We start from the raw sequence: 23,616 nt of genomic DNA, 5'->3' as shown, positions 1-23,616 counted from the left end.
TAGTAGTGAGAGGAGTTTAGGCAAAACTTCTAGTAAAGAGTGACTACAGAATAGTTTTGAGTCAGAACGGCAATCAAGGACTTGTCTTGGGCAAATCAATTATTTACCAATTTCAGCCCTTTCTCACTCACAGGAGAGCAATAGTGAGGAGAATAGAAAAGGTATGCCACGGGGAGCCTCTGTTTCTCAGCTCACTGGAATTTGGTGGACACCCAGAAAGAATCCAGTGATAGAGCATGAGTGGCACCTTGACAGAGGCAGCAATGAGTTGATGAAGGGTACAGGATCGGAATTAGCATTGGTGCTGGTGCGGCAGTACAGAGGAAATATCTGGGCTGGTCAATAAGGCAGGAAAACCACTGGAAGAGGCTCCCTGATTGTATGAATGGCTGTCTATGACAGCACACTAGGAAAAAAGGCCAGAGCAGTTCAACCAATCATCATAAGCAGAGCAAAACAGGGAAACAGAGTAGCCTAGAGGATGGGTTCGCTCACTAAATCTTAAAGTAAATTCCCTCCCCCTCAAAGAGGAATTAAAACTATGAGATTTGTGATAGAACTGTCCAAAGGCCCCTACAGCAGCTTGGAAAATGTGAGAACATGAACTAGTATCTTTTCTCTGTAAGAAAATAAAACACCATAGACTTTTATTACTTTGTAATATGTAAATAAATTAAAGATATGAGCATATTATTGTAATCAAATGATCTCTGTCCCATCGTTGTTTGACTAACCTGTGTGCACGAATATGCTTAGTAATGTTGAAATTCCATAACTTTGTATCCTTTTAGAATTGTCTGTGGATGTTTTCTCCCTATTAACTGTGACTATATGAAATCATTGGTCAAAACAAATGTCAAACATCTCTCCTCTTTTTACCAGCGCAATTATTCAGTTCCTAAAATTGACCAAGAGCCTCCTTTAATTTCTCTCTTTTGCTCCTCTGTTCTTTCCCACTACTCTCTCTTCCCTTCCCTGAGCCAGATATCCCAGAAAAATAAAAAAAGAAACATCAGGGTCCCTAGAGTTGAAAGGGAAAAAAACCACAGCGCATTAACGACTCTGAACTACATAAACATATGTGGGAGAAAGAGAATAAAAAGTAATCATATTGTATCTGTTTTTTTAACAGTGACTTTTATTTGCAAGAATGTTATTAAAATCACTCCAGCTCATTGCCATGAACTCTACTTCATAGTTCAATGGTACAATTCACTGTTATATTTTATTCAATGCCGAAAGATTTTTCAAAGTGGTCTTTTCCTTTTAATTACAACTGCAACCTGACACAAATGGATTTTTAGAGTCATGTGGAACTCCTTACACTTCTGTTATCATAACTCACTCAGGGATATATAGTTAGATGCCCCATTTCCCCAGTGGGTGATAACTCTTCCTCCACATATATATTCTGGTGAACCCATTTAAACCCAATACTCAACATGCAGAACTGCTGAACACAGTGGAACTTTAAAAGGCATATCTGTTGCATCAAAACTCATTGTAACCTTTATAATGTTAATAAATTGCTCTGTAATCAAGGCTGACTTTCAAAATCCAGGAATTTGCTTGACTGCTCAAGCTTGGTTAGTTTCTGGTGGTTGTTAACCCAATCAGTTGACAATAGGTACAGATATCTAGAGACTGATTCTTTTTCTTTTTCCAACAGCAGGAAGCACACACGTCTGCCAGGTTAGGTCAGGTAAAGAAAGCCTGGAGATTAAATGGGAAACCATTTAATGAAGTCTTTGTTTCCACTGAAAACCAACTCAAGAGCTCCTGTCAATGTTTTAGTTCAAAATGAGAAGGGCCAGTGTACTTAAGCTATTACAGATGGCTCACTTGAGTCTCCTATGTCCATTCTATAATGAATGTAAAAAATTCTCTGTGATGGGAAAGGCTGAACAACATCTGAAAGGTTCCATTCATTCCACAAGCATATATTCATTACTTACTAGGTGCTGACCATACAGAGATGACAATGACATGATCCCAAATATACATTGTTTATTTTGGTTCAGCTTGCAATGGTTCATGTTATTTGAGGGTTAAACTCCAAAAGTCGGTGAACCTGCAGAACTAATCAAATGTAAAAATAAAGTAGTAAGTTTAGCCAGGGCTTTGTAATAAAGGGACTAGAGTAGAGGAGTTGTTTCAGTAGCTATGTCTTCCTCTAAATTCACTCATTCCTTGCACTGGGTAGACATTTTTCTTTGCTGAGTCTCATCCAACAGCTGCACACATTTACTCTGGCTTCTCTCTTTTAATCAAGGATTTTTATTTTATTTATTTATTTTTGCAGGGCCTTCATTCTCTGCATCACAGCTGGGTGCCAGGGCCCAGCAGCACTCTGAATTCGGATAATGTTGGTTGAGGCAATGTAGACATTTTCATGGTTTGAACTACAGCGTTCATTAAATTTTTGGCTGCTTGGATCAGGGAGGTGACACTGTCCAAAGCTGCCATGATTAGCTCTCCCTCCCAGGTCATAGATCTCAGCTTTAACTTGACTGCAGATTTTCATTTGGTGATAGTAGAACTTCATCTGTTCCAGTAATCCAACAAGTCCTGGTTGCTTGATGGACCTGGACACTGGTTGGCAACCTGCCAAGAGAGGACATCCATCCTTGACACTGATTCTGATATCATTTTAGCTGCACAGATCACATCAGTTGTATGCTTTGGTAGTCCTTTGCCCCTTGCGAAGTTTGTCACCTCCATTATGATCATACACGATTTCTTGGTCAGAACAATATCATTGCTTGTATCGTCCATATCTCAATCTCAACATACAGCTTACTCTTTAATTTCTTGAAATCAGCAACTTGCTCAGCACATTTTTCCTTTTCTGCCTCAAGTGTTTGAGTCATCTTAGCTCAGTCAGTTTTCCCTTCGGTGTGAATGCTGAATGCTGGTGTAACTGCAGACCTCGTGATCCCCTTCCAGGTCAGACACATCCTCCAGTTCCTCTGGGGTTCAAACAATCATGACTGAACATCTTATATCATGAATTGTATCAAAGATATTCTTTGGTAATTCCAAAAATTGATTATCATCAAATACATCCAAAGAGTTTTTAATTAAGACTTCCAAGGCAATACTCACTTGTGTTACAAACTCAAGAACTGCAGTACTTGTAAGGATGTTAACATTTCTCATCATACTTTCAGTAAAAGACCCTGGCTCTTACCTGTGCATTTTACCTATGACAATGTGAGCAACTCTTGCTGCCCATCCTCTGATAGCACCTGCAGAATGGTCTAAACTATCAGCATCCTGGTCTCTCAAGGCTATGATACATCTTCTAGGATATGACTCTGAGATTTAACTTTTATAACTCAGGAACACCCAGATAAAAGAGATGCACATGGCAAGGTCTGGGGAAAGGGTACAGAGCTTCCATCACCTCTCCAGGTGCACCATTCTCCCCAGTTCTCCATGTATTCACCAGCTAGAAAACTCTGTTATATCTGTCTTAACACTATGAATTCCTAATCACCAAGAAATACATCATCAAGATGTATGATGAAATCATCATCAAGAAATACTGTATAGTTACCTTTCAGGAGCAGCAGAGACAGAGATATATATTTTGGATTCACGGGTGCAGAGATGGGATTTAAAACCTTAGGAAAGAATTAGATCACCAAGGGAACAAGTTTAGAGGAGAAAAGTTCATGGACAGAGTACTCAAGACCTAGTAAAGAAGACAGAAAACTAACAGCCATCAAGACAGAAGAAGAATTAAGAGAAAGGGAAGTAAATGTTTCAAGGAGGAGTGATCAACTAGAGCAAATGCTACTGATGGATAAAATAAGATGAAGGGTGCGAATTGGCCATTGCTCTTAGCAATACAGAGGTTGCTAATCAAGCAAGGGTTCTTTTCAAGTAGAAGAAATAGCAGCATATTTGTGTGCTAATGGTAGTCATCCAAGAGAGAAAGAAATCTGAGGATACGATGAGCGAAGAGATAATTGTAATTCAGTAGACAAGAAAGCCGATATCTAGTGCACAAGAGTAGTACTTGGTGTTAGCTAGGAGCACAGAGGGCTCATCTGTAGTATCAAAAGAAAGGTAGGGAATATGGGCATAGGTATGGCAGGTGTGTAGCTACCTTGGTGGAGGTTCTCTTCTGACGGCTTCCATTTTCTCAGTGAATTACAAGGTAAAATCTGAGGTTAAAGATAATGGAGAAAGTATTGGAAGAACTGAGGAGAAAGAAGACATGAAATACTTATTGAGGAGAGTTGGAATGGGAAGTGACTTGAGAAATACAGAATGATTACTGCAAATCTCTAAGGGCCTCCTGAGGTAAACTACTATTCATTTAAATTGAGACATATGTGTATATATCTGTTGCGCAGGGGAAAGTACAGAGAAAGTAAAGAACTGGATTTAACCAGGGCTGTGGTTTAGCCAGGAGAGTAAAACCAAGTAAAAGAGGGACAGGGGAGTTGATGATATACACAAAGGAGTAACTACCATGGTTGACCATTAGAGTAAAGCTGAGTTAAAAGGAAAGGATACAAGAAAGGTGAGAGACAGTGAAAAATAGTTTAAAAATGGAACAATGGTTTTACTAAGAGACTTGAATTGTGGGAGATGACATACTAGAGACAGTAAGTTAAAAAAAAGCAAAAGGAGGTGGTCACAGAGTGAGACAAAGAAATATTTGTTAATTTATTGAAAATCAGAGACAATAATAAAACAATGCTTACATTTCTCTCTACCTCCCACCAAAGTCCTACTTTCCCATAATATTTGCATCAGAAGTATTTTAAAATGAATAAAACAATCCTTTTTGGTGAGTCTATCGATATTTTAAGAGAATAAATTTCATTAAAGGACCTGAGAGGATCCAAATGCCCAAGCTATAGCAGCCAATGCTTAGAACTACACAAACAAACATATTAACCAAAACAACACTGAGATATCTTTTCTTACCTGTCACTCTGTGTGTATCAAGTCAGTAAGGTTTTTCTCTACAGATGAATTTGCATCTTTTAATCTCATATTTAAATGGAATTTAGAAGTTCCTTTTCTATTGAATTGTCACTTAATCTAACTAATCCAGTTATTTTAACGATATATCCCTTTGCTGTGCATTACAGCTTTGAAACTAATTAGTATCCAGATTCACTGAAGTGCACCTTCTGTGTAAAGTGAATGTAAGAAGGATTAATGTACAGGCAGGGAAGATCACTTGTGGAAAATGTGGGCACTTACAAGCTTATTGCATTCAGCTATGCCAAAATTTCAGTCTAGCTAGTTCTTGATTAAAGGGCTCTTAAGTTTTAAAACTGGCCTTTCACAGTCAGACAGGGAGAATATATACAAATATATTTCCCTTTCTATGTTATTATGAATATATATATCTAAGGTTGTAGGACTTGTGCAGGAGAAGGAAGAAAATAATATAGATATAAACACTTAGATGGTCATAATAAGGCAATCTTTGAATTACGGGACAAGAGTCACCTTCCTTTTAAATTCAGCTACCTTCAGTTATTCAAATAAGGAAAAACTGGAAATCTATGTTGCCAGGTAGTCCCTGGTCTATGCCAACCAGGTACCAACTACCTGACGATGTTCGTCAGAGTCTGAGCCATACTATGCATCAGCAGGGCCACAGCGTGTAAATTAATCCTTTCACTCACAAGTTCAATAATATTTCAGTCTCCTGCAAAAACCCAAGATCAGCCATCCCTGACAACTGGTGAGAGATACGTAGTTACTAATTACAAAGTACAACATTGCCTTTGCATTGACTAGGCTGCCTTCTCCAGTCCTCACTTAACCTCTGTCAAACAAAACTGTCTGGTCTAAGTAGTATAGAACAATAATTGGATAGGCTTAAGGACAAAAGAGATGTGTTATCCAGCTACATCATTTGGCAAGCCAGATGAACTTACACATGCGAGTCTTCTTTTACAGCTTTCTGAAGCCTCAATCTATAATAGTAAAGTCATCAGAAATAAAATACACAGATGAGAAAACGGAAAGGTTTATTGTTCCACATGCTATAAACTGTAAGACAGGTAAATGACACACTAAACACTCATATCATATTTTCAACAGCTAGTTATTGACCAACCAACATCAGTTAGAGGGTACGGAGTCTTTAAAGTAAAGTAATAAGGGGGGCAAAACCAAAAATAAGTTATATGCAAGAAGAAAATGATGCTTGCTAAATAGAAGTATTGTGGAAAATTTCCTGAAGGGAATTGAGAGGATTTAGACAAGCACCAATAGTATAAAGAAAGATGGGGAGAGGGAAAGGTGGGTGGAAAGTTTGGATGCAGAAGTCTAGAGGCTGCTTGTGGGCAATGGTAATATTCACTATGGCAGTACCATAAGGTTTACTAAGAAATTAGGCAGATTGGGCTATATGTATATGTATAGACCACTGCTTCCTCAAAGTGGCATCCAAAACCTCTGGGAGTCTCTAAGATTATTCCAGGGAATCTACAAGGACAAAACAATTTTCATAATATTAAGATGTCATTTGCCTTTTTCATTTTCATTCTCTCATGAGTATATAATGGCATTTTCTAGAGGATATATAACATGTAATACCTCAACTGACCGAAGGCAGAGCAGATATGAGAAACCAATTGTCTTCTATAAATCCTGACATTAAAGAAATTTGTAAAGAGACTGTGGAAAAATGAGACTGTTGTCACTATTTTTTGTTGTTTTTGGAAATAGCATTATTTTTCATAAAAATATTATCATTGTTAAACTTGTTATATGTTTATTGTTTTCATTTTTAAATGTATTCGAGCCACGTTACAATTTCTGTTTTAATTTCTTTTTTTTTTTTTCTTCTTTAATTATTATTTATTTATTTATTTATTTATTTTTGGCTGCGTTGGGTCTTCGTTTCTGCGCGAGGGCTTCCTCTAGTTGCAGCAAGCTGGGGCCACTCTTCATCGCGGTGCACGGGCCTCTCACCACCGCGGCCTCTCGCTGCGGAGCACAGGCTCCAGACGCGCAGGCTCAGCAGCTGCGACACACGGGCCCAGCTGCTCCGCGGCATGTGGGATCCTCCCAGACCAGGGCTCGAACCCGTGTCCCCTGCATTAGCAGGCAGACCCCCAGCCACTGCGCCACCCGGGAAGCCCCACTCTGTTTTAATTTCTAAATACAGTTAATATGAGTGCAACCTATATTAACACAATCATGTTTGGATATTCAATGATTTTTAACAGTATAAAATGGTCTCTGGACCAATTGTTTGAGTAATGCTGGTAGAGATGAAAGAATCTGGGTTTGCTCCTTAAGGACAGGGTGAGGAGGAAGTGGTCACTGAAATTAACTGAAAATGAGATGACATGATCAGAGTTTAGAGCTTTGCCATATTTATCTGCTATATTTCACTGCAAAATCTGTTTTGCAGGGCCTTCCCTGGTGGCGCAGTGGTTGAGAATCCCCCTGCCAATGCAGGGGACACGGGTTCAAGCCCTGGTCTAGGAAGATCCCACATGCCTCGCAGCAACTAGACCCGTGAGCCACAATTACTGAGCCTGCGTGACTGGAGCCTGTGCTCCGCAACAAGAGAGGCCGCGATAGTGAGAGGCCCGCGCACCACGATGAAGAGTGGCCCCTGCTTGCTGCAACTAGAGAAAGCCCTCGCACAGAAACTAAGACCCAACACAGCCATAAATAAATAAATAAAAATTACAAAAAAAAATCTGTTTCGCAGTACTTATAAATTTGCCAGTTTAGCTTTTTGTAAACAATTTTCCTTCTATGTTAAAGAACGGGCAACATTTGCATTAGGCACTTCTTGCATCCCAATTCTTGGCCCTTCTTATTTCAGCTACTGCTGTCATCACCAGTCTTGCACAGGCTTCCACTATTTTGCCTGGGACCCACCAGACTCCTTGGCTCAGGACTGAACCATCTACATCACTCTTTCCTCCTGGGCTTCTCTGAGCTATAGCGTGGGGAGCCCACAGGGACCCACTTTGCTCTCACAATGTGCCCACCCAGAAATTTATGGCACTACCATTGAACAATGAATGATGAGGGCCAATAAATAAACATTTCCACCTTTTTTGCACCTGAGTGGAAACTTCTGAAACATGTTTCATAAGGCTTCTCACGAGGTGCCAAGGGAACCTACTGGAACCTTAATAACCCATCTTTGTTTGGCTTTTCCTCCTTCCTGGCTTTTCCCCCTCTCTATTCCTCACTTACACTTCCTGGGATAATGTTTGCAAATAAACACAACTCTTTGCTTCAGTGTCTGCTTTGGGGGAACCCCAAGCTAAGATAATATTCAACTAAATTTTCTGTCTAAAAATCTAAGTACTTTCATGTCACATGAATCCAAATCCAATCTGTTTCCTGTTAGTGAAAACTAAAAAGTGCCATGGAAAGTATCTATTTGTTATATTTGTAGAGCAAGATATACAAATGTAAAATTGATCTTTGATAAATAAACACTCCCATGTATATTTCTGCTTCCATGTTTTAAATAAAGACCAAGTAATATGTTGACAATATAATGGTTCAGCTGTAAAATGGATCCATTGGTTAAATTAAGCTTCTACTGGGTACCAGAAAAATTATAACAAAATTAAAAGAGTACTCAATGAACCAGAAAAATAAAATATTTTAAGCTTTTAAGATCCTTCTCCATAACAAGACTGAAGAATAATGGTCAAGAATCTAATTTATTTCCCAGTGCCTTAGAATTTTGCATACTTTTTTTCTTCTTAGCAGAAGCATTTCTCTTATGAATTCAGTTTCATGCCACCCCATTAATACCATGTAGGGACATCTCATAGGTCATCATTAACTTCCAGAATCTCCTCTGGCAGAAAGCCCTCTTCTCAGGATTTCCACTCAAGGTTTTGGCCCCATGTGAGTATGCTGAGCATACTTAGAAGAAATCAACTCTCCCAGTTGTATTAATAAGTCAGAGACTACGACCTTCTCATTTAACACATCCTGCTTAGTAATTATTAAATAACTACGCAGGGAAGTTTGATGCCCTCTTGGTAACCTATCTCGCTCATATTGTTGGCCTTGTGGTCAAGGCTGACATAATTTTAAATATAATCACTGCTTCCTCAAGAATTATTATTCCATTTACGTGTTCTACTTGTTCATTACATACAACTCTGACTACCTATTGCTTGAAATATGCGATTTGGGCAAACATAATAGAAAATAAGCCTCAAATTTGTCCTTTCTAATTATCTGCAAATGTCAGCGTTCCTCGAAATATTCTTCCTGTTTAAGTATAGATTTTGTAGATTCTCTGGTAAATTACAAACTATCATAAGAAATCCTCAAATAACATTTCCTCTTTGAAAGCTTAGCTGACTGTATCTACGATACAAACACAGGCAGGTTTTAATACTTCTGTTCTCCTCTTTAACATATCAAGTTGTATCACATTTTTTTACACGTACTGAGTAACACATTTGTCTGTCCCTTTAAGTACTTTGGTGGCAGACCTCATGCCATATACACTTTTGCACGGTCAATGTATAGCCTGGTGCCTAACACACAGAAAATGTTAAATAAATAAACAAATGTATGAATGAATGGATGAAGAATACATCAATTGATAACTAATGAATATGTGAATGAAAGAACAAATAAACGAATAATTGAAACAAGTAGGTTCAATAGAGTACAAGGGTTAGAATTCCAGAAGCACAATGGAAAAGTCCAGACCAATTAAGGATTTTTTTTTCTCTTCTTTCAATTTTCATTTCAGAGTCTAAATTGTTTCCGATTTAGTGGAAATGGAAAAAGATTTTTCACGGAACTAATTTTTCTGTATTAAAGTTCTTTCTGACTTTAATGAAATATCCTCCCTAAGCTCGTCTTTTGCCTCCTCTCTCTCTCAGAAGTGAAGCAGTGAATGTTCAACTCACAGGCTTCACGAAGATTTCACAGCTCTATTTTTAACGCTTGCAGTAGAGTCAGAGACATACGTTAAGAATTTTTTAAAGTCTTATTATCATTAATTCCAACAAACTGTTAGAGGGAAAGGATTATTCTGATCAGAATTATACTAATTACTTGCATATAATCAGGGATCTGCCATTACGGTAGCTTTGTGTGCTCTTACAACTTTTCATTCTCTGCTGGATGCCATATCTCTACCTTTGTGCTTGTAGGCTTTAAACAGTGGTGTACTCTACTCTAAACGCTGCGATTCAGAGCTTTAGAAGCAGGTGTATGTAAGATAACAGGAGAATTAGAGTTTCCTGATTAAAATTGTTATGTAGACGCAGTAAGAGTTTTATTCACTGATCCTTCTTTTGTTTTCTTCTTTGTTTCCTGGTAAGGTCAGTTACTTTGGGTGTTGCTGGCATGGCACGAGGTAAACCACATGACAGCTTTGGTAAATGTACTTTTCTTGTAATTGGAATTAAGAATTTGCTTTTGGCCTTTTGTCTAGAACTATTTCACTTTCTTAGAGCTTTAGAAATCATCAATCATATACATATCACTTGGATAGCCAGCTTGACAGTTTTGATGGGCCATTATTGTAGTTTAAATTTCATTTTTGGAAGATTTCATTTGACATTTCAGACTTATTATGCTACCTTGAAAGCTGGAGCTCCATAGGGCTCTGCCTTTGATCTCAGGTTATCATTAGCTAATGACAATGAGCCACAGCGTCCCCCTTGTGTGCACGTGAACTCAAAACACTTGTGAAATTCCATTTCATTATGGCTCTTCTTTCATTAGTAATTATATTGGGCAGTTTGAGAGCAGTCTGTACATATTACAGAAACTCTCCCAATATAATTTCATTAATTATTAAGATGAATAATAATTAGAAATTACAGTTGTGTTTGATTAAGGACAAATAATAAAGTTATGATTAAAGTGATACTTCGTTTTGAAAGGAGGAAAAGGAAATGCAGACTAGAGAGTCCCTGCTTTCATTTCTTTGCTCTTTTGCTGCCACTGAAAAGAATTTCTGTAGCTGCATTATACCAAGACAGAGTGTGACTGTAATTAACAGTATTATAAAAAAAGGTCATTTATAGTTTTACTTTGCTTTTAGCAAAGCTTCTATAAAGAATGTATTAAAAAAGAATGAGGCAAATGGTAATTTTAACAAGGTATTCACAAATAGCTTTTCTGTGAAAAGAATTCTGCTTTAATGTTTTGAAAATATCAAGTGGCTCACAAAAAACATACACTTAGTAACGGTATAAGGCATTGCATATATTATAAAACATATAGTAATAATGTAAGTTATTATCAAGAAATAATTATTCATATGTTTATTTATAAGCCAGAAAAAGTATTCTGATTTGTGGTTATATATTCTGACATTTAGAAATAATTTTTCCTTATCTTTTCTCTCACGTATCTCTGAATTCCCTCTAAATAAATAAGAACAATTGGGTTTGAACTGACAGGGTAAGAGGATGCTTTCCTGGAAATACTGATTCAATGACATATATAGCATTGTTGGTTTCTTGTGGTGGTTATCTTCTAGGTACTAGAAATCTTTTTTTATTCTCTTCGAATACCTTGAAATCACAACATGCCTCTGGTATTCCTTCCATCTATTATGTAAATAATTGTTATTTTATTCACCAGTCTATAATGATGCTTATGATTCCCTTCATAATGCCAACTGATTGCCATCACTCACTCACCAACCGCTCATTTCATGCTCAGTAGACTACACCGTCTCTTTCAAGTTACCTTACACTTCAGTCACTTTCTGTGCATCGCTGGACAGATTTGCACTATCAAATTTACATCTTATTTTATTTCTTGATGTGTTTTCATTTTGGGTCAGGGATGTTTTTCAGAGAACAAAATAAATGACAGAGAGCTGCAGTGGGAAAACAATGCATCAGAGAATACTCTCTGCTCAGTGTCTAGAAAAGTGCTATTTGGCTGAGAGCATTTGCAGCACGACTCTAATGCTCAATGGCCAAACGGATACCTTTTGCCTGCTGCACCACCTCTCCTGGGCTGAGAATGTGTGACAACGTTCAACACGTGCATGGGAAGTGTGTGTGTGTGTGTGTGTGTGTGTGTCTGTATACACACAAATACATGTTAACAGTGTGCCATTATATGTGTATGTTTATATGTCTAAAATAATGTTTTTATTCATCTATTGTATAGAAAAATAACAAATCAGAGATGTATGAATTGAAGTTAATCTTGTTATGTGTATAATACCCAACAAGTTTATAGAGTCCAAAGGAATTGAAATGGTAAGAAAATACCATGTCTCTTTCTCGCCTTCTGTTTTCAAATACAATTATTTATGTGCTAATTAACTACTGGGGGACTATATTTGCCTTCTATTTTCTTTTGATCATGTGAACTGAGAAGGCGATTTACAGAAATATATTGATATTAAGAGAATCCCATTACAATAAAATAATGTGTGACCACGAGATTGCTTTTAAAGGATTTTATTCCCATTGTTGTCAGAATCACCTTTGTACTCAGCTTTAAGGTGTAAAAGCAGATTTAGAAAACCCAATCAATAATGTGCATTATAGAAATTACCTATAGGGGTCATAACAATGATGTACGCTTCTGTTTCAATTAACTGCAGGAGAGATAAAAATAGTTTGATTATACGCAAAATTTATTGGAATGAGAACTTGTCAACTAAGTATACAAAAGGATACTCTACTGAAAAGATTGGGTATGTTTTTTGTTTGCTCATATTAAACTCTGATGAAGACATGTCCTTCTATTTTAGTCCAGAATTCCACTTTCAAATAGTTACTTTCACATGCATACCCTTTATCTTCTAAGCAATGCAGAATTACTGGCTTCCCATGATGCTTTCTTTTCACCTCTCTTCGGCTAACTGAACAGTTCTTCCTTGTGGGAAATCCTTTCATCACCAATACAAAGTCAAGCAGATGAGCTAGTCTTTGGTTATCAAAGAACCCCGTCTCCCTAGCCACATTGATGGTTAAGAGATGCAGACAGGCTGAGGAATCAGTGCCCTGCCCTGGACTTCTTCTTGAACAGTTGGATAACAGACTCTCTTTTCACTAGGACAGTCAATGTGAGGAAAACAGAAGCCTAGAGCTAGTACTGGCCTGATACCTTTGCCACAGTATGGGAGGAGACTGCCTGAAACTGAAGCCAACTCTGAGGAAAGTGAAAGGAGTAGCCTCATAACATTGTTTGAAGCCCAGAACCCAGGGGTGCCTAAGTAAGGTTTATTCCTTAGACAGCTCTCCACAACCAATTACGTGAGATGATAAATTCTCCTTTTGGTCTCTTAAGTTTGAGTGCATTTTTATCACTTGCAACTGAAAGATTTGTGACTAACACACATACACATACACACACTTAGCAACTGACATGTTGAACATACAGAATGGCACATCTTATTTTTGAAGTGTTGGAAGCGAGCTTTGAAAAAGAGGGAAATGTTCTTGAATCTTAGCCTGATAGGATGAAGGGATATCTTAGGAGAAAATAAGTAGCATGATTCACTGTAAATCTAACATGGTGTTTCTTGGAAGAAAAATATAATACCCCTTTTCAGTCATATCCCAGGCCCTGACTGTGATGCTCAAGAGGGTTCCAAACCAGCCTCCAACACCAGATTTTCCTTGTTGACTGAAGTCCACTCTACAGCTGACTTCACCCGACATCCTTGCTTCTTACCACATGCTCAGCTTCAGCATTAAATGGCAAATGAATGGCAAAGAATCATTGTGTGCAGCTTCTTCCCAATTCTGAAGCTGATATAAAACTAACTCACAAAATCACGTTTGTGATTCCCAGAGTTGTGAATGATGTCTTTGTAAGTCACGTCACCTTACTATCAGAACACTAACTTCCGAGTTCTCCTTTTTGACTGTATACTGGCAGTTAGGTATTGGATTCAGGCTGACTGTAGGAAATGACAGGAGGGAGGGAGGGGCTTCCTCTCAGCCTTACCTTTAAGTAAACTTGTGGTAAAGTATCCTGTAGAAAAATGCATCAGTCTTCTCTTATTTAAGTAAAAGATGGTTTGATTGTTATTTTTGCTTTCAGAAAATCCAAAGAAAAAACCTTAATCCTCACTGAGTGGAGGGGAAAAAAAAGAGCTTGGATTCTAAGACAAAGTGTAATTGTTAGTTATATGGCAGAAGCTAGAAAGAAGAGAGGGCTCTGGTTTAAAATTTGAAACAAAAAACTATTCTTTGGTGTTGCACTGTTCAATTCCAGTGCCTGCATTTCTTTGCTGAGGGCTTTCTCTGTCCAATGGAACCTGTCCTGATTGTGTTCATGAAAGGCAGCCAGAAGTTCTGGGGAATTAATGTCCCCATGTCCAGCAGTTCTCAACCAGGGACTTGACAGGAGTTGTTGTATAAATACCTCAGCTTCCTTACATTCCAGGTGGAAAAAGATCTGAGGTGTGTGTGTATTACACTGTTTTCTGTAGTTCCTCAGAAAGATTAACTTCCAGCTGCCCACAGTGTTAACTTAATTGTTGATGCACTCTTTACTGTCTGTCTCCTATCTAAATTTGCCACTTCTCTACTTTTGTTTTCTAGAATTACCTCCCAGCCAACTAGCCAATCCCAAATCCTTGCTGCCTGTTTGCTTCTTTGGGATCACAAACCAAGACACCTGTAATGTTAATCGTTATACTAGACCCCATCCCACTTACGACAGGTTAAAGATACCATGGAGAGGTGGGATCTAAGACCCTGCTGAATCTGGACCAAATTATTTATCATCATCATCATTATTATTTTACCCAAACAATATTTGATTATTTAACCCATTATTTCCTGTTTCTTTGTTCACCTTTCTATCTACATCTTATTCCTTCTTTCTGGTCTTGGTTTTGTTCTTTTCATAGTATAACATTTAGTATGCATTTTGGTAAGAGTTTATTTGCATTCAAAACACATGGTGGTTTTTTTTCTAGAATGTTCTTTATTTAACTACCATTTCCTCAATAGGTTTATCTGGATATTAAATTCAGCTAATGACTAGATACAAAATTTTAAGTTGTTAGTTATATTCTCTTAGTATTTTAATTCATTCTGTCATCTGTTTCTATTGATGTTAGTAAATGCACTATCTTTGTAAGTAATATTTTATGTGATTGCTTTTTTAAAAAGTGTGATTACATACTTTTTTTTTTGGAATACTCAGTATTTCATTAAAGTGTGTCTATATGTGGATTTTTTTTTTTTAAATTCATCCTGGTTGGGATTCACCATGACTCACAAACATGATATACCAAGATTTTCTTCAACTCCAGAAAATTTGCAGGAGTTACATCTTTCCTATTACCTCTATTCTACTCTCTGTATTCACTCTTCCTTGTTAATTAGAAATACGTTGGTCTGTCTCATTCGTTCTTCCATGTTTCCTAAGATTGCTTTCATTTTATTTTATTTCTTTAACTCTCTATGCTTCCTTCTGAGAAATGTATTCATCTCATTTCCAGTTTGCACCTTTTCCAATAGCTATATCTAATCTGCCATTTAACTCTTCTATTGCTTTTTCTCGTGATTACATGTTTCATTTCTATATGTTCTTTTGGTTTATTTTAAATTTTGTTGTGATTATTTTTTATTTTTTGTTTCTTGCTTGTGTTTTCAACTCCATATTTCATTTTTAAGATGTTTAAACGTACTTATATTTTAAATCTTATAATTTCATTAATTGATAACTCTATGTTTAATTTAGCCGTTGGTTATCTATTCTGATTATTATTTATCATGGCTATTTTATGTTATTTGGGGCTGTGGCTTCCTTTTCACGAGAACTTTTTCTCTGAGAACCCTGTGCAACCTGGATTGTGAGTGCTTTGTTCCAGAAAGTATTCACATTTGCTTCTTTCAGTGCTAGGGCACTAATAACAGAGAATTAATTTGTTGGCTTTAGATGTCCTTGGCCTCTCTGATAGCATACATTGAAAGCCAAACTTTATGAAGGCAAGGACTTGGTTACAAACCCTCAGAATCTTTCATTGTTTTCCTCTGAGAGCTAAGATGGGAAGTTCAAGGGTTCTGACTTCACACAGTCTTAGCTAATTCTCTTCCTAACCAAAGCCTTGTGCCCTGTCCCTGCGGGGATGTGGAAAACCACACATACTGGTGACCTGCATCAACAAACAGTCCCAGAAAAACCACAGCTTCATCTGCCACTTTTCATGCATATCATCAGCTTTCTTTTACTTTATAACTTCTCAGGATTTTTCTTAATCCCTTGTTAATGAAAGTATATATTTTGAAGTATTTTATTGTATTTTATCCAGTATTTCTGAATGTTTTGAAGCTGAAGGGTTTTCATGTTATCTATTAGGTTGAGCCATATAAGATGTCCATTTTTTGTCAGTCCAAAACAGTTCAACATTATTGATTCATATGGCGCAATCTAATAGTTACCTATATTAGTGGAAATGAATATCCCTCCAGTCTTTCATTCTGTTAAATAAATATCATTCACCAGGAATAGCAGCTAGTTTTCGGTGATCCTGTCAACTGGTTAGCAGATATCTGGATAGAATTTATGGACTATTTCTAAACTAAGACTATTTTCAGTGCCCCATTAGACTTTAAGTTGAATAATATCACAACCATATCTTCAAAGTTGAGTGATTCAACTTAGATTGTGGCAATAAGTGCCCAAATCATTCTTTGGGTGCAGTTAGGTATTTTTACAGCATATAGGCATGTATTACTTAAGAAAACAGATATATACTGATTAAATCATTAATTTCTTTCATCAGTAAGTGAAGAAAATATTGCTCTGAAGGAACTAAACTCCTGGCAAACTAGCCATTTGCATCACAGTTTTCTTCTTGAGAAATCTTTATATTTATATTTAATTTTTAAAGTAGACATATATTGGCCATTAAGTGATAGGTTCTAGGTACCCCAGATATACCAAATTTACTAAATTTACCACTGAAATAAATCACTGAGCAAGACACTTGAAATCTCAAGAATGGTCTTTAAAGGCATTTTCAGTGTCATGGATAAATGTTCTTTGTTTCCTAATCTCATTTCAAACTCATTATACCTTTTACAGTCAGGGTTCAGCAGGATAGAAAAGCAAAGTCATGACTTGTTATTTTTTCAGAGAGCACACTAAAAACATACAGACAACATGACCATAATTTGATTTTATTTACAGTTTTCTCTGTCTTATTCAACAGTGGATTAAGATCAGTGGGGATTTCTTTAGAGTCACAGATATTTGGAGAATAAAATGGTGCATAAATTGGCACCGCAGTATAGCCACTTCCATTCAATTCATAAAATAGTCCTCAATTAAATGAGAAAACTCCTCTCCTGTATCATGATTTTTCAATAATAAACAAAACAAAACATATTGAACACTTCTCTCTTATATGCAGAGACCAAATGCACTTTACACATCAGTGTTCTTTCCACAGATAAAGAACATGATAATGGCATGTATATTGGATGGTGACAGTTCTTCCACACTGCATACTCATGATATTATGCAAAGACATACCATATCATTGATAAGTGTATTTCTTCTATAGTCTGTTCTGCTTTCCCTCACATGAGCATATTTACCATTTACTGATTTGTGAAGCTCTTTAAAAAATGGCATGATTTATATATATTTTTTATTATACGGACTAAAACTTGCAATGATAAACTTTGATAGCTGAGTTTCACTTTGTTCTCTCCTATTTGAACTAATTAATTAATTTCACACAGAAAATGATGATTTTCACCTTTTAGACATAAATTCAACTGTTTACCACAGAGGTCACTATGCTTTGTTTCCACTTGGCACATAAACTGTGACGCCTCCATGCAACCATTTGTCAGAACTTCAGAACAGTTTAGGCACTGCCACTCTGTATAGATGGTTACCAGTTTAACAAACCTAATTTAAGATGATCTTCTTTGAAATTCCTGTTTGCAATTTTCTTCTGCTGCTGCCTTTATGAAATTATTACATGCTCAGAAGTTTTGTTCTAAGAACAAATTCACGTTCAATATTTTATTACAAGTCCTAGTCAATGTTTATATTTATGACTTTATTCTGTGTTACAGTATTTATGATCCTATTTTATTACCACCTTCATGCTTTAATGAGTGACTTTTAAGCTATTGATCCTTTTCTGTGAACTGGGGATATAGTAAAGCAATATCCCCGCTACAATAAAAATGCAAATTTAACAAATTTAATTAATAAAATGCAATTTATATGAAAATACCTCAGTCAAGACAAATTACTGCCTGTTAAATGAATGTTAGCCTAGACCAACTGTCCAGCACAATACTTATAGTCCATTATCAAAAACTTAATAATTATTATGGATGTAATAGAATTTGTATGAAAAATAGTTAACCTCAAATTTCAAATATATGAAATATATGCGAACAAAAGTTTTCATCTTTTTATATTCATAGAAAATTATCAAATCTCCACTGGACAATTGATAGTCTGCCACACTTCAAGATGACTCTGGTCAGTGAAGAGCCATTCTGTAGAGGGGAGACATAAACTTCATAAGCAGAAAGTAGTCCAGAGATTGTTTCAAAGGTTCAAGTGAGAAACAATAGGGCATGAAGAAGGGCAAAGGAAATGGTAATGATAAGCAGAAAGAGGAAATAGCATGCAGGGTCATTCTGGCATAAAATCTGTAGTTTCCATTTTCTACCTATAGTCTTTCTTTACCATTTTGTGTTGGTCCCAGTCTATTGATGATGTTATGGGCTAGAAATGTCCTGGGGGCACTCACTTGGGCCCCTATTACTGTGGTCAGTCTCCACAGACATCTCCCCCTCCAGAGCTAAGCCCTTGTGGTTATCATTACAAAACACAGCTCAGCAACAACCATCAGGGAACTTTGGGGTAAAAACAGATATATTATTGACAAGTCTTGAAGGGTACATGGCACATCTGGGGCCACACAGTGAGGTTATGGGTAGAGAGAGTGGGGACCTGGTTTCTGCCTTTATTGGGGTCTGAGAGTGGGGTGCCTAGGGTTTTGTGGGTTTTCCCTTTATTGGTGAATTTAAAACATAAGAGCAGGAATTAGGACTAAAGCACAGGAAGGAAAAAGTGACGTCATTCAAATGGTCAGTTATCTAGGTAAAACAGGGCTTTCTCAAAGGGGAATTTCATTGGTGAGGCAGCCTGGTTTCTTATCTAGTTCCTTTACTAGTAGTTGTGTCATGCAGCTCTCAGTATCTTTATTTGAGAAAGGTATCTTTGAAATGGATGCCTCAGGACTCAGAAAGCTTAACGTCAGGCACTTACACTACATTTACCCACTCTGGTTAGGCATCTATGGCCACCCGTCTGCTGAAACAGGAAAGTGGCATATGGCTTCTATGTTGGCCCATACAATGTTCCCACCTAATTTGACAGCATCGGGCTTGCAGGAAACACTATTCTCTTGGCTTCCATGATACCACACTTTCCTCTTTTCTATGCCTGAACATTCCTCTGAGCCCCAGATTCCATCAACTGCCTACTTAGCATTAACAATTTCATATTTAATAATTACCTAAAAGTTGAACTCAATTAATACCCACATCCTTTGCTTCCCTAGTCTTCCTCATCTCAGTTAAAGTCACCATCACTGAGCCCATTACGTGTTCTTCTTCCTCATCTATCATTAAAGCCTGTGAACACTAACTCCAAAATATATCCAAAAAATCATCTCCACTGGTAACCACTCTAAGCCAAGTCACCACCAACTATCAATCGAGCTGCTTCAAATGCCTCCCAGCTTCTTTGTTAGCCTGTACTTCATTTTATATATAAGAACCCAAAGTCATCTTCTCAAAGCATAAATGAGATCATGACGCCTCTTTGTCTACATCTCTTATAATTAAGAACTAAACGATGTTAGCTGACTTTAGCCCTGTCCACATCCTAAACCTCCTTGGCACTCTGCTCCTGGCTTGCTGGGCTTCAGCCATGCTCTCTCTCCTTCTGCTCCTACAACACGGTGTCTGGTCCAAACTTAAGGACTTTATACTTTGTTTTCTCTCCCCGGAATACTCTTCATTTTGATCTTCACAAATCTGCCTCTTTTGAATCATTTGGATCTTACCTGCAAAGTCATCTACTTAATGAAATGTTCCCTGATTATCTAAATCATCATTTCAGCCACTCCCTAACATATTTACCTGTCTCAATTTCTTTGCACTAGCTTTCACTAACCAAAAATCAGCTTTTAAATATTCATTTGTTAGTTTATTATCTGTCTTCTCCCCACATGAACGAAAGTTCCATGAGTCCAGAAACTTTTTCTTATTTGCCACTGTATCACGCATTAAAAAAAAGAAATAATAAATATTTGTTGCATAAATGGATGTTAAATTAATAAATAAGTTGGTAATCAAAACATGTGAGATATAATGAAAAACAGGAAGAATTAACAATGACTAAAGTTGAGAGACTAAATTGCTAAATAAATAATGATGCCATTAATGTGAATATAACACCCAGAGGATGAAGTTTGGAAGAACCAAATAGGAGTAGGAGGTACCAGAATATCAAAATAGTCACTTTCAGTAGTTTGGATTTCAATGGAGAGATTGGGGCCAGAAATACAGAACTGGATTGATCTGAATGAATATGGTAGTTATAACTGACGTGGTTGACCTCCCTAAGAGAAACAATACGGGAGAATGACAAGCTCTGAATGTCTAAGAAGAGAAGATGTAAATGATACCAGAGAGCATGTTCTTGTCTTGTGGCAGAAAGAATTCAGAGACTTCAGATACGAGACAGGGAGGTCAAGAAAGCAAAGCAAAAACATATTTAAGCGACAGTACACTCTCAAGGGGAGAACAGGCAGTCTCAGGTGGGTAGCTGCCCTGAGTTTCTTTGGCAAGCCGGTTACGTGGGGTGTAGAAATGAAGGGGCAGAATATTCACTGGGGAGGGAGAGATTTGGGAGTCGTACTCCCTGATTTTCAACCCAGCTCCACCTTCTCAAGGGGAGGAAGAATTTTTGTCCTTATTTAGTCTTGATCAGAAGTGTCATGGTGTCAGTGCCTGATGGGTACTTCGTATCTACAAGGCTAATTTTATTGTAATGAGAGCATAATAAGCAAAAGGTTACCTTCAGACGCTGGAGATTCCCGCCTTTTCCCACCTTTCTTTGCCTCTAGGACACTTATCACCCCAAAATGTGTGTTTTCCTGTCAGTCTGGAGGTTCCTGCTTTGCTTTGTCCGAGGACCCCCACTGTTTACAAGCTGTGTGGTTTCCAGCCATTTGGCCCTTGCACCCTTTCTCTGCTCATACCTAGCTAACTGCCTGCTTGAACATAGTCAGGAAAAAGAGGGGGGGAAATGTAGGTAAGAAGAGAAAGGTAAATTCAAATTTACATAATCCAAGGATGAGATGAGAAGAGTCTTTCTCATGCAACTAATGATCAACATCACGAACCACCATATGGGTTCAGTAAATATTGGGTAGGATGAAAACTGAGGAATGTGAACTGGACTAAGGCAGTGAGCTCTGCAGCCAGTCTGTAAATGGTTGAAGAGTGAGAGAAAAATGAAGTGGTAGAGACAATGAACATGGACTGCTCTCCCAAAGTACAACACTGGATTGTAGAAAAATAAAGAAAAACAATTTGAATATTTTTTAAGACAGAGAAAACTTGAACATGTTTGTAAGTCAAGGAGAAATGGCCAGAGAAGCGGGAGGTTTAAAGATGTAAGTCAGATCTGACTAAGGGGTCAGACAAAATGGTTATCAATACAGTGACTGTGGAGTGATTGAGACCACATTCTGAAACCAGTGATGGCCTTTATCACCTAAACGTCGTGGAGGTAAAGTGGACATGCACACAGCACATATAATAGACTAGAGCTCTGCAAAGATCATGTTAGAAAAGAACGTTCCACAGGGCAGTGTAGGTAAGATCCCACTAACAAACTCTCCCTGGCGATTTCACCACTTAGGTGAGGGCTGTGAACTGTTTCACTTGCATTGCAACTACCTATACGTTCAGCCTGAACAGCCATATTGCCCATATCCTCTTTAATTTAAAAGGAAAAAGAAAGATAGTGTAGGGGAGCAAAATTTACCACCCCAAAATATGTCTCACTCGGCCTAAGGATTATTTTGTACTGAATATTTTTAAGAAAGAGAAAACTCAGCAAGTTTTCTTTATCATTCCCTTAAGTGCCTAAAGGATTTAGAGGGCTTGTAGCAAGAACAGAGCTATTATCAGAGATCATAGCAAAGAATATGAGCTAAGTGTAGTAAACTGGGGTGAACTTAGCAAGGCCTGTTTGTCCACTTTTCTCTTGGTGTCCCTTTGTCTCTGCATGGCATGACAATTACTTATTTACCAAACATTTGCTCTTCCCATCTTCCTGTGAATTGTCTTCCTTTCCTTTGAGGTCCCAGAGTCCTACCCTCTTCTCCTGAGCTCAGGATGGCATATAAAAACCTCAACAGCCTAACTGTCAGAGGCGCTCATATTTTGGAGTCCCAATACATACTTAATTAAATTTATTTTTCTCCTGTTCATTTCTTGTTTATCACAGGGGGTATCTCAGTCAAGAATTTAGAAGGGTAGAGGGAAAATTATTTTTCCTCCCCAACATTAGCTAATAAGAAGTTACAAAAATAGACCATGGAGCATATTTATCACCCAGTTTTGCTCTTATAACAATAGGATAACGTTGTGCCAAAGACAGAATCAGGGTCATGCTAATAGCACCTTCTTTTCTCCCAGATGTGTCCCAGTTTGGATGATAAACATTATGATCTATATTTGTCCTATATAAAAATACATAATATTATATAACATTTTAACAGTAACTTGTGGTAGAGCTAAAATATAAGATCACACTGCAACAATACTCAGTGATTCATAAGTAATAAGAAAATGGGCAGCAGAATTTACCCAAGTTTGTGACTTGTCAAGTTAAGAGTTAAGGAACGAAATAATATCAATATGTATCAAGCAGTATGGTCCAGGCACTGTTCCACCCTAACAAGTGTAATCTCATTTACTCCTCACAGCAAGCCTAGGAGAGAGGTATTTTATAACTCCCACCTAGCAGATGAACTGGGAGACTGAAAAATTAACTACCTTGACTAAAGGAACAGAGCAGCAAATGGTGGAACTTACAATCAAAAGCAGACAATCTGGTGGAATTTTAAGGTATTTGTGAATTCAGAAGTAAAAAGACTGGGATGTACTTTAGAGGACAAATGGGCAATGGGAGACTCTACACTAGGATGATCAGTAACAGACAAGAGTTGAACCTAAGGGCAAAACATGTGTTCAATTGAAGTAAGGGGCTGATTGAGTGCAGGGGCAGATAAAAGGCTGTGGTCAGAGACAGGGATTTCAAAGTTTGAGGCCATGTACATAAAGCCATATTAAATATTAATAGACCTGGGAAGTAACCATTCTTGTGAGTGGCTGAAAAACATTAGTAAAACAGAGGAAAGTTTTAGAAGTTAAGGAAGTCAAGAATTATGAACCAGTAAATTAATTTGAAAAATACTGAAATGTAAATTATATAGAAGTAATAAAATCTCAAAGAGTAATAAGATGTCCTTGAAAAAGGACAAATGATACTTTTATGAAATAAATTTAGGCAAAGCTTTATTTCCACTTTTTTTTTCCACCTTTATTTTTAAAACACACACACACACAC

The 23,616-nt window shown here is 37.3% G+C and overlaps 1 pseudogene; it reads right to left on the bottom strand.

Moving 5' to 3' along the window:
* Positions 1–2,154: 2,154 nt before the first annotated feature.
* Positions 2,155–13,631, bottom strand: LOC132366289 (catenin alpha-3-like; annotated as a pseudogene).
* Between the last annotated feature and the right edge of the window lie 9,985 nt (positions 13,632–23,616).

Source organism: Balaenoptera ricei, chromosome 5, assembly GCF_028023285.1.
Source record: "Balaenoptera ricei isolate mBalRic1 chromosome 5, mBalRic1.hap2, whole genome shotgun sequence".
In the NCBI taxonomy this organism is placed as follows: domain Eukaryota; kingdom Metazoa; phylum Chordata; class Mammalia; order Artiodactyla; family Balaenopteridae; genus Balaenoptera; species Balaenoptera ricei.
Note: the sequence above shows the minus strand (reverse complement) of the source record. Positions and strands in the feature narration are given on the sequence as shown.